The sequence below is a fragment of the Mastomys coucha genome, unplaced genomic scaffold (genome assembly GCF_008632895.1).
Source record: "Mastomys coucha isolate ucsf_1 unplaced genomic scaffold, UCSF_Mcou_1 pScaffold16, whole genome shotgun sequence".
NCBI classification, from domain to species: Eukaryota; Metazoa; Chordata; class Mammalia; order Rodentia; family Muridae; genus Mastomys; species Mastomys coucha.
In genome coordinates, this window is record NW_022196898.1 from 24897250 (window position 1) to 24912265 (window position 15016).

At 37.4% G+C, this 15016-nt stretch overlaps 1 protein-coding gene across 6 annotated transcripts in view; it reads left to right on the forward strand.

The window, feature by feature from the left end:
- Serpini1 (serpin family I member 1) overlaps positions 1–15016 on the forward strand; it is an 83049-nt gene that overhangs the window by 19334 nt on the left and 48699 nt on the right. For 2 of the 6 annotated variants that reach the window (XM_031374108.1, XM_031374107.1), the window contains exon 2: positions 13982–14012. The exons of 3 other annotated variants lie outside the window; for them this stretch is intronic. The gene's annotated coding sequence lies outside the window, so the exon portion shown is untranslated. Of the gene's footprint in view, positions 1–10779; positions 10872–13981; positions 14013–15016 lie in introns of all 6 variants that reach the window. One more of the 6 variants, XM_031374109.1, reaches the window with a different exon arrangement.

Below are 15016 nucleotides of genomic sequence, written 5' to 3' on the forward strand. Positions count from 1 at the left end.
TATATCTTGCCAAGAATCGATATCATTACATTAAAATGTAATGAGGACTGTATATCAGAAAATTCAGTGTTCAGCTAAAGTATGGATATGGGAAAAGCTGAAAATATCTTATATGTGATGCTACTGTCTTCTGCTAAGAAATAGTGTATGTTTAAATGAATGAGCTATATAATATTTGAATTTAATCCTAAGGACATAAAATATTTAATAAATCATAACTTTTTAAAGAGGAAGAGTAAATATGTTTCTTCTTTGATGTCATATAAAATTTTTATTTCAAGTTCCCCTTTCAAAATTTACACTTCCAATAATTCTGGTTTGAAGAGACCAAGACTTAACATCACATTTACCTCTGTTTTAATTCATTTTAAGAATTTGAGATCTCAACTATCATTTTTATATGAGTTAATTAGGCATGCAATGCAGGAGGAAAAACAGAATAAGGATTTAGAGTTATTGTGGGATACCACAAATCCCCCAAATGGATGAAATGGGAATTTATCCACCAACTGAAACAAACATTATAGCCAGACCCTGGACAATAAAGATGCAACTTCAGCTGCTGAAATAGATGAAAGTACCTCTTAAAGACCTCTACTGGTCCATAATTGTAAAATGCTCAGAGGCATTTTGTTTTTTTATGCAATTAAAAATAAATGCTCTGCTTCCTTCTCTGGGACATATCTTTTCGTAGGTTACAGATTGCACCATGAAGCTATGCTTTCTGATGTGTAAGGAGGCTTACACTTGAACACTTTCAATGTCAACATAAAATTAAGAATCATGACTGGTCTTTAAAGAATCTACTATGGAAAACCTGTGTTTACACATCTATTAAATGCCAGGAGTTCACTAATTCATATTCATTCAGGTAAATTCATAGAGACAGAACCTGTTTATGGTACATTAAAATAATGGGCGTTCACAGAACACACCCATTGTGTGTTTAGTTATGACATAATTCACATGTTTGCTACCACTCCATGGGCCTCCATTCCTAGATTTTTCTAAAGATGTCCCTTCATGTTTTCTAAAGCTCACCATGGGAAGTATGTCCCCAATGTCGAGTCATGGGATAAAGCACTTGTCTTTAGTCTTGTCTAAGTCCTTTCCACCCCAGAATACTTTTCAGTTCCCTATTGCCTAGTAGAACATTTCTTCTCCCTATCACCTAGCCTTCCTATTTTTGCTTTCTGTTGCTGTGATCTGCACTATGACCAAATGCAACTTGGGGAGAAGAGAATTTATTTCAAATTACAGTTCTCTATCGCAGCCTTCATTGATGGAAGCTGAGGCAGGAACTCAAGCAGAAACTGAAGAAAAGATCTTGGAGGAATGATGCATAAGGGTTTGCTCTCTGACACAAGTTAAGCTGCCTTTTATACAGCCCAAGCCCTCCTAACTAGAGATAGTGGCATCCACAGTGGGCTAGGCCCTCCTACATCAATTATAAAGCAAGAGAGTACCCCACAGACCAATCTGATAGAGGCAGTTCCTCTTCCCACGTGTGTCAAGTTGGCCACCAAAAACAACCATCCTTCTAGCCATCTTCCTTATCACCTAAGTTACCTCATTTTTTCCCTTTCCACAGCCCACAGGCATGTTTGTTAACACCTCTTAGTTGTCTTAAACACCAAATGAGACATATTGTAGTCTGATCTGTAATTTCTAAACCGTTCATTCAACAGACTCAGTTTTTTCTTGACCATGTCGACTCTTTCAAAAATCTCCGCAAGTCATAGGGCATAGTTCTTAGGGCAAACATGAACCCATAACTGCAAGTCTGCATTTTATAAGGTTATCTGTACATAAAAATGACACATTGTAATACACAATAGGTTTCAGGGGGATAGCTTGAGCAAATGTCCTTGAGGAAAAAAAAACAAGGAAACTTCATGAGAAACTTCCAGAACTGTGATCAATGTAATTTAATCTCTCTGAGTAATTTCAAATTTACTTTTATCAGTAGCAGACATTCCTCACCTACCTGAAATAGGCAGGCAACCAAAGATATTGGGAACATTGATTTTTTTTTTTTATCATAGAGAAAGCCCTGATTTTTATTACTTAAAAAAAAAAATCACATTCATTTTGCTCTTTAAATCTGTGTTTGTGCTTTCAACATTTTCACTGTTTTTTTTTTTTTTCTCCTCAATAAGGAAAGCACATGTGATCCTGTCCCAGACTCATTTAGCACACAGGGAGCTATATTTTTTTGTTGTAGGTAATCTCATAACGATTTACATCTTACAGCATGAACCCCCCCAGTGTCTGCCTGGCACATATCACATGTGGATTTTGGTATTTTCCTCACTTTCTTGACATGAAGATAAGCAGTCCTATTACCCGAGGTTTGAGACAGCCTAGTTTTGTTAGAGGGTGTGTGGAAGGAAAGCTTAGGCCAGTGGAGTCAAACACTGGACCATTCTGAGTGCCTCTAAGCATCGGTGTTTTTAAAAAATCTACTTACAGAGCCAGGCAGTGGTGGCGCACGCCTTTAATCCCAGCACTTGGGAGGCAGAGGCAGGCGGATTTCTGAGTTCGAGGCCAGCCTGGTCTACAGAGTGAGTTCCAGGACAGCCAGGGCTATACAGAGAGACCTTGTCTCGAAAAAACAAAAAAATAAAAAAACAAAACAAAACAAAACAAAAATCTACTAACAAAGTCATGTCTATAATTCTAGCACTCAGGAGACCAAGGCAGGAGGATTGTTCTGGATTCAAGACCAGCCTGGATTACATAGTTCCAGGCTAGTCTAGATCTAGGCCCCACAGTTGAAACCTTGGCTCAATTTATAATATATATATATATATATATATATATATATATATATATATATATTACATATATTGTACATATATACATATATATACTATATATACTATACATACATATGTATGTATATATACTATACATACCATATATATGTGTATATATATGTACAATATATATGTATACATGTCAGTTCTTGTTTTTTAAGAAATTCTAAAAGTGATCTTAGACTTCACTAGCAGAAGCCCTTTGGAGCTAGCTATACTTTGTAAGATGTGTTGTTTCAGGTACAACATTAGCAGAAAGGTGATCATGAATGGCCTATAGTTTGTACTATGGCTTTGTAGAGTGCAGACCAATTCCCTAATGGTTCCCATGTGGAATTAAAGTAAAGTTAAAATGAGAATTTGATAAGTCTTCTAATATTATCTTTTCATATTCTTTTGAAAAGTTTTTATGTTTCTTTTTACTTGTTTGTAGTCTTTGAGAATCTAGGACTCCTAAGTATGTTGTGTTTAATAAACCAAAACCCTGTATTATTAATTAATAAACAAGTACATGCTTCTGATTTTATAAAAGTGTTTCTTAATTAGACAGAAATACTAGAGCATCTGGCTATAGGTTATGAAGTAAAATATTTTGTTTTAGAAGGTGGGAATAAGTCTATGCCCCTTGAATCACTATGATCACTGTGACTGTGAAAGAAATTTCCAGTGTACCACTACAATTATTTAGATTACGTATTTGATTTGTACCAACAAAAATGCAACCAAAAAAATCAAATGAAAATACAATATGCAACCAGCTTTACTCCTCATATTAAAAAAAAAAAAAGAAACCTAATGTATTTTGAGTCTCAGTGACCTTTTACTATGTTGCAGCTGCAGCAGTGGAGCAAGAGGTGGTGAGTTTATGTAAATAATGCTTTCTGTCCTTGAGGAATCAACTTTGTGAGACAGTATTTAATCAGCTACAGAGGATTTGTTAAAGGGAGAAAGGAAACGTCTTTAACAACCTCCTTGCCATTATTGAGTCAGTTAACCACCATATAACATACCTTCAGTAATGAAAAAGAATATTAAAAATTAAAGATGAACCTCACATTTTACCCATAGAACAAAGAGCTTTATCTAGAATTGACTTTTAGAAAAGAGCCCAGTCTCACACAATTGTGAGGTCACTGCAAGACATGTAGTTGTTGCTTCTGTCAATGGTTTTCCCATAATATTTGGGGTATATTAAACCTCAAAAACATGAGAAAGTACACTGAGATAATAGACGAGACTATGGACAAGCACAGCAGAAGAGGTAATAGGAGCTTTTCTAGCTCTTCTATTGCACTGAGGGTTACATTATGTAATTCCCATTAAATGTTGATTTTGTTTGTTTGGGGGTTTTGTTGGTTTAGGTTTGCTCATATTTCAAATAGCCTGAATTGATCAATTGGTTTTCATTCTCTTTGCCCCACACCTCTGCTCTCCCCCTCCACAACCTCTGCCCCTCCACCACCTCTCTTCCTTCCCCCACCTCTTTCATTAACGTTGTCATTATACATTTCTTTCTGCCCACTGTCCATTCATGTAAACATGAAACCGTATAAATATTCCCAAATGTCCTCTTGCCAAATCTAAACAGCTTAATCTCTAATCAGAGGATAAATGTCGGTGATGCTCACTCTCCTGAACTGTGTGCCTGAAGGCCTTTTGTCTCCAATTTTGAAGTTATAGGTGCCTAGATTTAGTGGCCTGTATTCCCAGAGGTTCCTGAATACACAGTTGCTCTTAGAGCATATGTTTTAATTTTTTACCCATTCCATGTCATCTTTTTTGTTTCTTAATTTTTACTCTTAACATCAGGCTCTCGTGTAGCTCAGGCTGGACTTAGATCCTGCTGCCTTTGGTTCCCAGGAGCCATGCCTTACTACATGTTTTCCACAAGCGTTTTTTGGAATAGATTGATTTCTTGCAAGGTATTGTGGTAAAAATGATCTTTAAGATAACTTGTTTTATTACCTAAGCAATAAAATAAAAAACATCTAAACTAATGAAATTATAAAAATATAAAGATAACCTATTTCTTACCATAGAATAGGAATTGGTAAAGATAGAAATAGCCACAAAACTAGAAACATCACAGTTTGAAAAATACCATGTTGTTATTTTTGGAAATGACCTATAAGTGTATATCAGAATTATTGGCCAAAATTGAGATAAGAAAGGATATTTGTATGATCTTAAACTCTCATTCCACAAGATAACTTTTTCATAGACTAGAAGATAAGAAGCATGAGCTAAATATGGTGTTGGATCCTGGACAGAATCCAGAACCAGGAAAAAATACACTAATTAAAATTGCAAAATTGGAACAAAGTGTTTAGATTAATTAGCTGTATCATGCCAATGTGAAGGTTCTTGGTTCTGGTAATTTTGCATTAGTTATGAGACTTTAATGTTTAGAGAAACAGAGAAGGTCACATGGAAACTCTGAACATCTTTCAACTTCTTTGTAAGCTAGTTATTCATAACCAGGAAATAATTTACATACACAGAAAAGCATGGCAAGTTTTTATAGTCTTATGGTGCTTTATAAAAGGATGTTAAGGTTTAGAGTTAAGGGCCAAGAGTCCAGCCCAGCAGTAGAGTCCTTACTGCTTAATATCCATGTGATGCCCTGAGCTCAGTCCCCAGCATCCAAAAGAAACAGTGTCAAAGACGAGGAAAGTTGTGGGATAAATTATGGGCCGCATCTATGGCTCAGATTTGACACTGGATATAGTTGGCAACTATTTCAGTGATTTGTCGAAGACCAACCATTGATGGTCAGCTCTTAGGTCCCATTTTTATCACTTTACAAACAACTACAATTTAACTATTTCATTCTCATAACTACTAAGTAGGTGGAGTTTACCGTAAGAATAGAAGATTTTCAAGGTAACACAGTGGAGTTAACTAATCTAGTTAGTCCAGATTTCCTCACTCTTAGTGCAGTTTCCTCATTTATCCTCTCAAATTATTCATATTCCAAAAATGTCACTTCTCCTCCCCTTTGTTTGACAAACATTCGTTTAGAATCTACTTGTCAAAGCACTGCAGGAAGCATGTAAAGTAACCAAGCAGAGTAAGCTAACTCTGCTCTGGAGGGCGCCTAAGGATTCGCAACATTCTGCTTCGCTGCCCACACATCTCTGTGGTCCAATTGGGTAAACTTATCCCCCTGTGTGGTGCCATCCATTGGGTCTGGCTAAGATTGTAATGACTCTGGTAAGACAAGAAAAGCTGCCAGCTGGATCATGTCAGGAGAAAATGTGTCAGTCTGACTTTGGATTGACCGTTATTCTGTTCTGGCACCAGGACAGGAAAGGTATAACTTCCAAATATTCAAAGCCTGCTGTCTTGGTTTTAAGCTATGAGCCTATGACAGGAGTTTCCACAACTCTGTATGAGTTTCCTCTATATGAGTTTCACCTTAAAGGAGAAGGAGATAGAGCAGTATATTTGCAAATCTTGTTTATCTTTAGAGATCCTCCAATTGAAACACCCTCCAATCTGAAGTGATATTACCAAAGACCATATGATCATATAATACAAATGGTCTGAATAGGTTTTCCTTTGTGGCTTTCACATGGAGCTCTGCCTTGAATGAGGATGAGTTCCACATTATGGGCACTTGAAGCTATGATACTTAGGATCTGTTCTCCATTCCAGCTTGGCATATTTCAGTTTAGTAAAGTTCTAGGATACTAAGTACAGATAATTATGCCTCACCTGAGGGGTGGTTTTGTATCTGCCTTGGGATATTATTGCTTTGTGGTATATACATATATAGCATATACAACTGTATTTGTACAAGATTTAATACCATACAGCAACTGTTCCTGGGGCACAGAGTATGTGAGTCCTTTGATTGTACTCTCTACAACATAATCTGGGTGGCAGGAAACTGAGTTTCATATGCTTTCCCCTGCTGTGACATTTTCCCACCAAATATGACTTCCAAGTCTTGAATAAATAGACTTGATGTATTTAGGATCACTGACTTTGTTCTAAGTTTCGTTGCCACATTAGAAGCTGGATTAAAAACCCTTAGAAGCTGGAAGCATGCAGTGGTGGCAATTTCCGTTGTCTAAGCCATTCTTCGCCTTCTATTTTATGCCTTGATGGTCATTGTTAATAAAACTGGGTTCCCAATTATGTCAGTTAATATTTGCACCATCAAATGTAGTAACGTAAGGACTCTCAGGCTTATCAGCCTTACAAACGTGATGGATGTAGGTCAGGGAGGGCTTGCAGACAAGAGCATTCGTACCTGAATTCCGTGTGTTTTTATTTAGTATGGTAACACTCAGTCATCATTACTCATTCTGCAGTAACCTCTAAGACTTGCGTGCTCTACCAATGGGCTAATTTTCTAAGACATAAGAGTGATCTCTGATGCATAAGTGATAGCTTTCATTTCTTATCAATTGCAGTGACATACTCAATAATGTCGTCTTCAGACTTCTATTGCATTGATTGCATCTGGCAGACCCATATGGTGAAACTTAGTTCCGACCTTTCCAATTATATTACGGTTGAAAACCCACTTCTGGGGTGCAGCTCAGCCGTCTACTAAGTTTCTCAGTGACATTCAGAACACGAAATGATTTTAAGGGAATAAATTTGCAATACAAGTGGGAACACAGAAGAAGGTTTTCAATCTGTATTAATTTATTTTGTGAAAACCATTACTTAGACAATATGTTTTCTAATCTTATTCTAACTAAAGATGAGTAACACTGCCTTGGCAAGAATCTGTGCTTTACATATCCCATATGGTTAAGCAGAAATACCTAGTTTCATACTTAGGTGTGAAGAAAATGTTGAAGGGGAAAATGTTCTTAAGGCAGATTTTTGCAGCACCTCCTCCACGACTTGGCTTTGGGGGATCCATTGGGAAAGCATGGTCCCCTGCTACCACATGCATCTACCCAAATATCTCTGTGCCCATAAACTTCACCTTTGCTCCAGTTTTACCAGTGCAACATCTGTATTTCTGTGTAGAGCCAATGTGTCTGTTATGTACTCTAGCTGATTTCCTATCGTCTGCTCTTGATAGTCCTTCTGAAATGCATATACTAACTCCCGCTCTCCAGGGCCATCACTAGTAGGAATCAGAATGCTATTTTTTCCTGTTGTATAGACATGCAACGTATTCCTCCTCTTACCTTTCTTACCTTTCTTTCATTCAGCTAGAGCCATCTTTTCTCTGTTCACGAGAGCTGCCTTTGCCTAACTTTTGATCCTTCCCTACCCATGTATCTGAACACTCCACTTAGGGGTCCACTCCTTCTCTGCCAACTTTCTTCATTTAATCTGTGTTGGCCTCTCCACTTTTGGACCAAGTGACTCAAGTTTTCTTGGCAGTTTTGCTGTGATTCCCGGACTCGAACCTCAGGATTCTGAAGCTCGCTTCTTTATCTTCTTCCATGGAGCACTCCCTTAAAAGTCGGAGATTTGGTGAAATCTTCCTCATCTTTGTGTGCAAAATTCCAATACCCCTTTACTTAGTCAGTGTCTCCTCTCATTGACTCCCCCCTTTGTGGGGTATTTATCACATTTCACCTGCACTTTTAAAATAAGATTCATTGTAGAGGTTTCTATAGGTGTGGGGGCTTACCAAGCAACAGGTAGAGAGGTCTGTTTACAGACAAGTTAATGTCCATAAAAATAAATAAATAAATAAATAAATAAATAAGAGGGTGTTGAGGGTAAGTGGCCCATGCTTGAGAACCAGACCTGATTGACTATTATTTCGAGAAGCCATGTAGTTTCAGACAGTCTGTTCCAAGTCTCTGAATCTCCACTGGCCCATGTGTAAGTAATTTTGTACCCATATCACTTATTCAGCAAATCCTGGGCTCAGATCCAGAAGTACTTAAACCCAGACAGCCCTGAGGGAGGCAGACTGGTTCCTGTCCCCATAGAGTTTGTTCTCTGCAGAGCAACAGAAATGAACAGCCCTGAAACACGCATGAAAAGCCAAGGTGTGAGATGGTGAAGGAACAAATGAGCTGCCTTTAAAAGTGCCTTGCTTGTGGGTGGTGGTCAGGTGTCTCCTCGATCAGTCTTCTCAGAAAGTTGTGTAGCCAGACATAGTCTACTTCCTATCCTACCAGCTTGCCTTACAGTTTATCCCTTGAAATAACCATTAAAAACATAGAGAATAACCCAGAATTGCTCCTGTCTAAAGGAAATGCAGGAACAAAGAGTGGAGTAGAGACTGAAGGGAAGGCCAGCCAGAGACTGCCCTACCTAGCGATCCATCCCATCTGTAGACACCAAACCCAGACACTATTGCTGATGCTAATAAGTGCTTGCTGACAGGAACCTGGTATAGCTGTTCCCTGAGAGGCTTTGCCAGAGCCTAACCAATACAGATGTGGATGCTCTCAGTCAACCATCGGAATAAGCACCCAGACCCCAATGGAGGTGTTAGGGGAAGGACTGAAGGAGCTGAATGGGTTTGCAACCTCATAGGTAAAACAGCAATATCAACTAACCTGACTGTCCCAAAGTTCCTCGGGACTAAACCACCAACCAAAGAGTACACATGGCTCCAGCTGCATTTGTAACAGAGGACTACCTTATCTGGCATCAATGAGAGAGGGGAGGACCTTGGTCCTGTGGAGGCTTGATGCCCCAGTGTAGGGGGATGCTGGGAAAGTGAGGCAGGAGTGGGTGGCAGTGTGGGGGAGCACCCTCAAAGAAGCAACAGGGAGGGGAGATAGGAGAGGGGGCTTGCGAAGGGGAAACCAGGTAGGGAGATAACATTTAAAATGTAAATAAATAAAATAACCAATAAAAAAGAGAGGAATGAATCCAGGGTGTAGAATTTCTGATTCAAGACATTGAGGATATGGTCCCTAAACATGCATTTTAATACCTGTTAATGAAATCCCAGCACAGGAATTGCCAGACCACTGAGAAATGCTGATCTAGAGAAATAGCTTTACTGTCTCCCTTTTTAATAATAGGTTATAAAAACATTTTAGAGCATGTCATTCTGAGTAAGTTATGCTCTCTCAGAAGCCATTTAATCCAATGCTTTTGCCTCACATTAGTGATATTAATGACCCATAGAGATCACACACTCACTATCTAATCATAGTAGGATTTAAATCTTAAAATAACTCTGCCTACCCCACTCCCAGGGTATTTTTGTTGCCTGTAGCTTTATTGGGGAGAAAAAACTACACATGAAGAGTTAAAATGCCATTCATTTTAATGGATTATGAAATAAAGAATAGGGGGGGAAACCTAACCAAAGAGAAACCTGACCTGGGAGAGTCTTACATCTGCAGCCACAGAGGACAGTGATCCACAGAACAGATGTTGCCAACGCTGGTGATTGTTAAGCCATGCAGATGCAAATAGGAATGTAATTTAACTCTCCTCATGTAATTCCAGCAAAGTCAAAGAATTTTGAAATATGGCCTATCGCCAACCTCTGCCTAAGGTCCTAAACCCATAAAAGTATTTTGATATCAAAATATCAAAATTTGATATTTCCCAATTTCGGTTTGTGGAAGACTGTAGAGTCTACTTTTTAATAATAGCAGCTAATGTATTAAGTATTACATTAATACCTTTAAAATCACAAAAATATCATAGCTAGCCACACCCTAATGTATTCTTCTTTTCACATATATTTATGTTTTCTATACAACTGTGATATCCCATCAAATATTCCCTACTTTATTTCAATCCCTCTCGGAGTTATGTACATCCTCTCAGAATCTATTGGCTAGAATAAGTTAAGATTCTTAGTAATGGCTCGAGGGCACTCTTATTAACCCCCAGTACTGGGTATGGTAGTAATGCTAGGAGCATCATGAGGAATATACTTAATGGAAATAACCTAGATTCTAAGGCTTTCTGTGGGATGGTAAACTGTGCCAGGAAGCTTGATAGGTAGAGGAAGTCTGAGTACCCAGAAACTCAGGGTGCATATCTCCCTCTTCCCTGCCAGTTCCTGGCCTTGAACACGAGCCACACTTCCCACATAAGGAAACATGACCTGTGGTCCTGTAGGCTCAGAACTGAATTCTCCACGCTAATGAGGTAGGTACCTAGAGGCCTTGAGGGCTTAGCCAATAAGCTTCACTTCCCAGACCTACCTTCCTGCAAAAGGTATTTAATCTTGAGTCCACCCTGAGAAGTAGTATACATCCATTTTCCATGATGAATAACCAATAAACAGTTTGGAACCAAGAACTGTCTCTTTCATCTACCACCACTATGGGGAGCATGGAGAAGGTCTTCATCTACAGAGGTGATATTTAAGTTTCCTGTAGAAGGCCACCAGCTAACCACCACCAAGCTGAGGGCAATTATCATTGAGCTTAGTTGGAACTCCCAGCCCTGGCCCCAGGGTAGATGCCATCGTCAACCTACAGGTCCACAACAGTCCCAGCCTTGTTGTATCCCATGGATCCCCGACACTTCATTCTGGACCCCTCTGTGCAGCACTCCAGCAATGACTAGATGTCCAGGGTTCAGGAGTGCTAGCTTCAGCTTTCTCACATCTCAGACTGCATTTTTCTACCCATAGAGCAGAGTCTCAGCACTTCCCTGAAGCCCAGCACCTTTTGGTGGTGGCATGGGTAAACATAGCCAAACTCTTCATGGCAGGGCAGAATGTGGACCCACAACTTTCTATCCACTGTGTGTGGCTTTTCATCAGTGCAGACCAACATCTTTTATTTTCTTCCTAGAGATACTGTTCCTTTCTTCAGAGCCCCATCTTCTAATTGTTGGTGTTGACTTAGAGAGATACAGAACATGTACAAAACAAGCATGCATATTAATATTAATAATAACATATATTCCTAATATTTAAAATGAAAACATATACTCTGTTCTAGGGATTGAGGACTGCTTTCTGAATTTACTCTAAAATTTTATTAAAATTGTCCTTGTGGATCTTTATTTTTGACTGTTTAAAAAACATTTAAATTTTACTTTGTTTATTCTAATAGTTTAGTTGCATTCTTTGCCTGAGAGCTCATCTAATATTATGGCCTTTGTATAACATAACAGTGTATTTCACTTGGCCCTGGAGTTTACAGGACTGCCTTGTAACTTTTAAGAAGTAACTACCTTTTACATATACCTATTTTTTCCCACAAGTTAGTTAGTTTTTGGGTTATTCTCCAATATTGAGGGATCACAAACTGTAAATGACTAAAATGACTAACAATACTTCAGAGTATTTTTATTGTAGTTAAGTCTTATGGGTATTATCTTTATAAATAACAAACCAATCATTTTTATGAACTTAAGAACCATTTATAGTAACTTCTTGGTGAAATGTCTATTCATTCTTATTATATACATTTTTATAGTTGCACTTGTGTTAGTTTTATTGGCTTATAGGGATTCTGTGTACCTCAATCTTCTCTAAACTTTAAGTTTTTAAATTTATTTTCTAATTTTAATTCTGTATACCTTGTCTTAGTTTCTATTGTTATGATGAAATATCATGAACAAATTCATGTTGGGGAGGAAAGGGTGTGTTTCATCTTATAACTCCCAGGTCACAATCCATCACTGAGTGAAATTAGATTAGGAGCTCAAGTGAGGAGCCTGCAGGCAGAAATTAGTGCAGACATCATGGAGAGACAGTGTGTACTGCCTTGGTCCTCATGACTTGCTCAGCCTGCTTTCTTATATCACCCAAAACTATCTGTTCAAAGATAGCATTGCCCCCAATGGACTGGCCACTTCAGGCCAATCATTGATCCAGAAAGTGCCCTACAAATTTTCCTGCAGACATCCATGGCAGCTTTTCCTAATTTGAGCGACTGCTTCTCAGATAATTCTAGCTTGTGTCAGGTTGACAAAAACCTAAGCAGGGTATGCATATGCATGCACATCTCTATGAGGGTATATGCACATGAATGCAAGTTTCCTTGGAGGTCTGAGGCATTTAGACTCAATATGGCTTCTGGAATCTAAGGTCAGGTCCTCTTCAAGAGCCTGAACAACTAAGCCATTTCTCAGTGCCAGGTATTTCTGTTTTTCCCTTTATCTTTCATTCTTTTGAGGGCTTTGAACCATGCAGATATTTTTATTATAGCTCAGTCATATTCATTAATTTTTTAATGTTTGAAATCTTTTTCATTGTTAGATCTCAATTTAAACACTATCTTTGAGTTTATATACACTAGACATGATATATATGTATATATATGTATATATAAACATGTGTAAATAAGAATATAAATGCAAATATATAATTAAGTGGAAGTTATCATGCATTTTGAGACATTTCCAAGATTTCTCTGTAGAATGTAGGTGTGTGTGTATGTATGTATGTATGTATGTATGTATTTGCTATTAAAATCTGGTCTATGTAGAATTTATTTTGTTTATGATACAATACATACATTATTTGAAACTTTTTACATACATACTCATCCTGTTACCTCTTTTAAGGTAATTTTTGGTTTCTTGGTTGGTTGGTTGATTGGTTGGTTGGTTGGTTTTTAAAACAGGTTCTTATGTAGCCCCTGGGGTAGTCTCAAACTACCAATATAGCTAAGTTAGATAACCTTAGGCACTTGGTCTTCTATTGTCTGCTTCACAACTTTTGGGCTACAGACATATGCAACCATGCGAAGTTTTAGGTGGTGCAGGGGCCACAAACCTAGGACATCTTTTGTACTGAGCAAACACTCTGCCAATTTAAGCACTCCCCAACCGGAGAGCCTGTTATGTAAATGTCAATTATCACTAAGTAAATAATCTATCTTAACCCACTAATTTTAAATACCAACTTCTGTCATATATTAAGTTGTATTTTAAGCTACCTTGTTTTAATTATATCTTTCTGGCACCTTTCTTTCTGATCATTATTTTTTTTTCTTCAGAATATTCCTCTTATGCTTACATATTAATTGGTTTTTATGAATTTAAGAATTAATGTCTTTAATTTGTTGCTATTTTATTGTAATTACTTTAACTCTATCAAATTGTAGGGAGACTTGACATCTTCACAGTGTTAACCATTGTGACCTCAAAGTACAATATCAGGTTCCAAACTCCCTAATCTTATTAACTTTCTCAAAAGCACTAATGATTTTTAGAAGTTTCCAAATAAAGTCTGGGCAGTGAGCTTTGTTGAAGTCTCTCTGATATGTTCAAATTCATCTTTCTCTTTCCCCCGCTAGATACTTCTGCTGGAACTGGACCACTTGTCCTGTGAGTTGTTCATTTCTTTTTATAGCCTAATGATGCTTAATAAGTTTAATTTCATTATTTTGGCAAGAACACCACATGGGGCATTAAGTAATCTACTCTGGTTTAGTCTATTCTCCAGCAGTATTTCTGCTTTTCTTTTGTATAAATCTTCTTTATTTCGTTTGAGTGTTTCCAGCAGCTTATAATGACATCACCTCTGTGGAGGTAATTTGGCAGTATTTATGAAAATTACAAGTACTTGTGTCTTTTGACCTAGTAATTTAACTTCTAGGAATGTATCCTGCAGAGATAATTGCATACCTGTAAATTGATGCAATTATTCATTGCAGCATTATTTGTAACAGAAAAGATCGCATGATCTAAGTTCCTATTGGTAGGAGACTAATTAAATAAATGGAACACATCTTTACAAGTAAAATACTGGAAACCAATTTTAAAAGGAAAAATGTTCTTTGTGAAATTATAGAAAAAAATCACCAAAGTATATTGGTATGTAAAAATATAGAGAACATCTATTATATTATTATTATCATCTTTATTATAAGAAGAATGATAATTTACACAGTATATTACCATTTATAAGAGGATTTTAATTGGTTTTACTGAGGGAAATGGATTGATAGGAGCAAAAGAAGTGTGAGAAATAAAACCTTTACATTTATGTCTAGTTTGGGGTGCAGTTCTTTTGATTGAGTGTTTACTTAACATGCAAGATGCTATAGGTTTGAGCTCCCCCAACCATATAAAAACTGGAGATGGTGTCACAAACCTATAAGCCCAGAAGTTGGAAAAAAAGATAGAAAACCAGGAGGTCAAGATTATCATGGCTGCATACCTAGTTTGACATTAGCCTGTTCTAAATTAGATGCTGTCTTAATATGGCTTCTCATAAAGTTTAAATTTTGCTACCCTGTAGACATTTTACTCAGTTCATTTGTTTAGTTAAAAATGTAATAATTGTGATATATATATATATATATATATATATATATGGAGGTTAACAT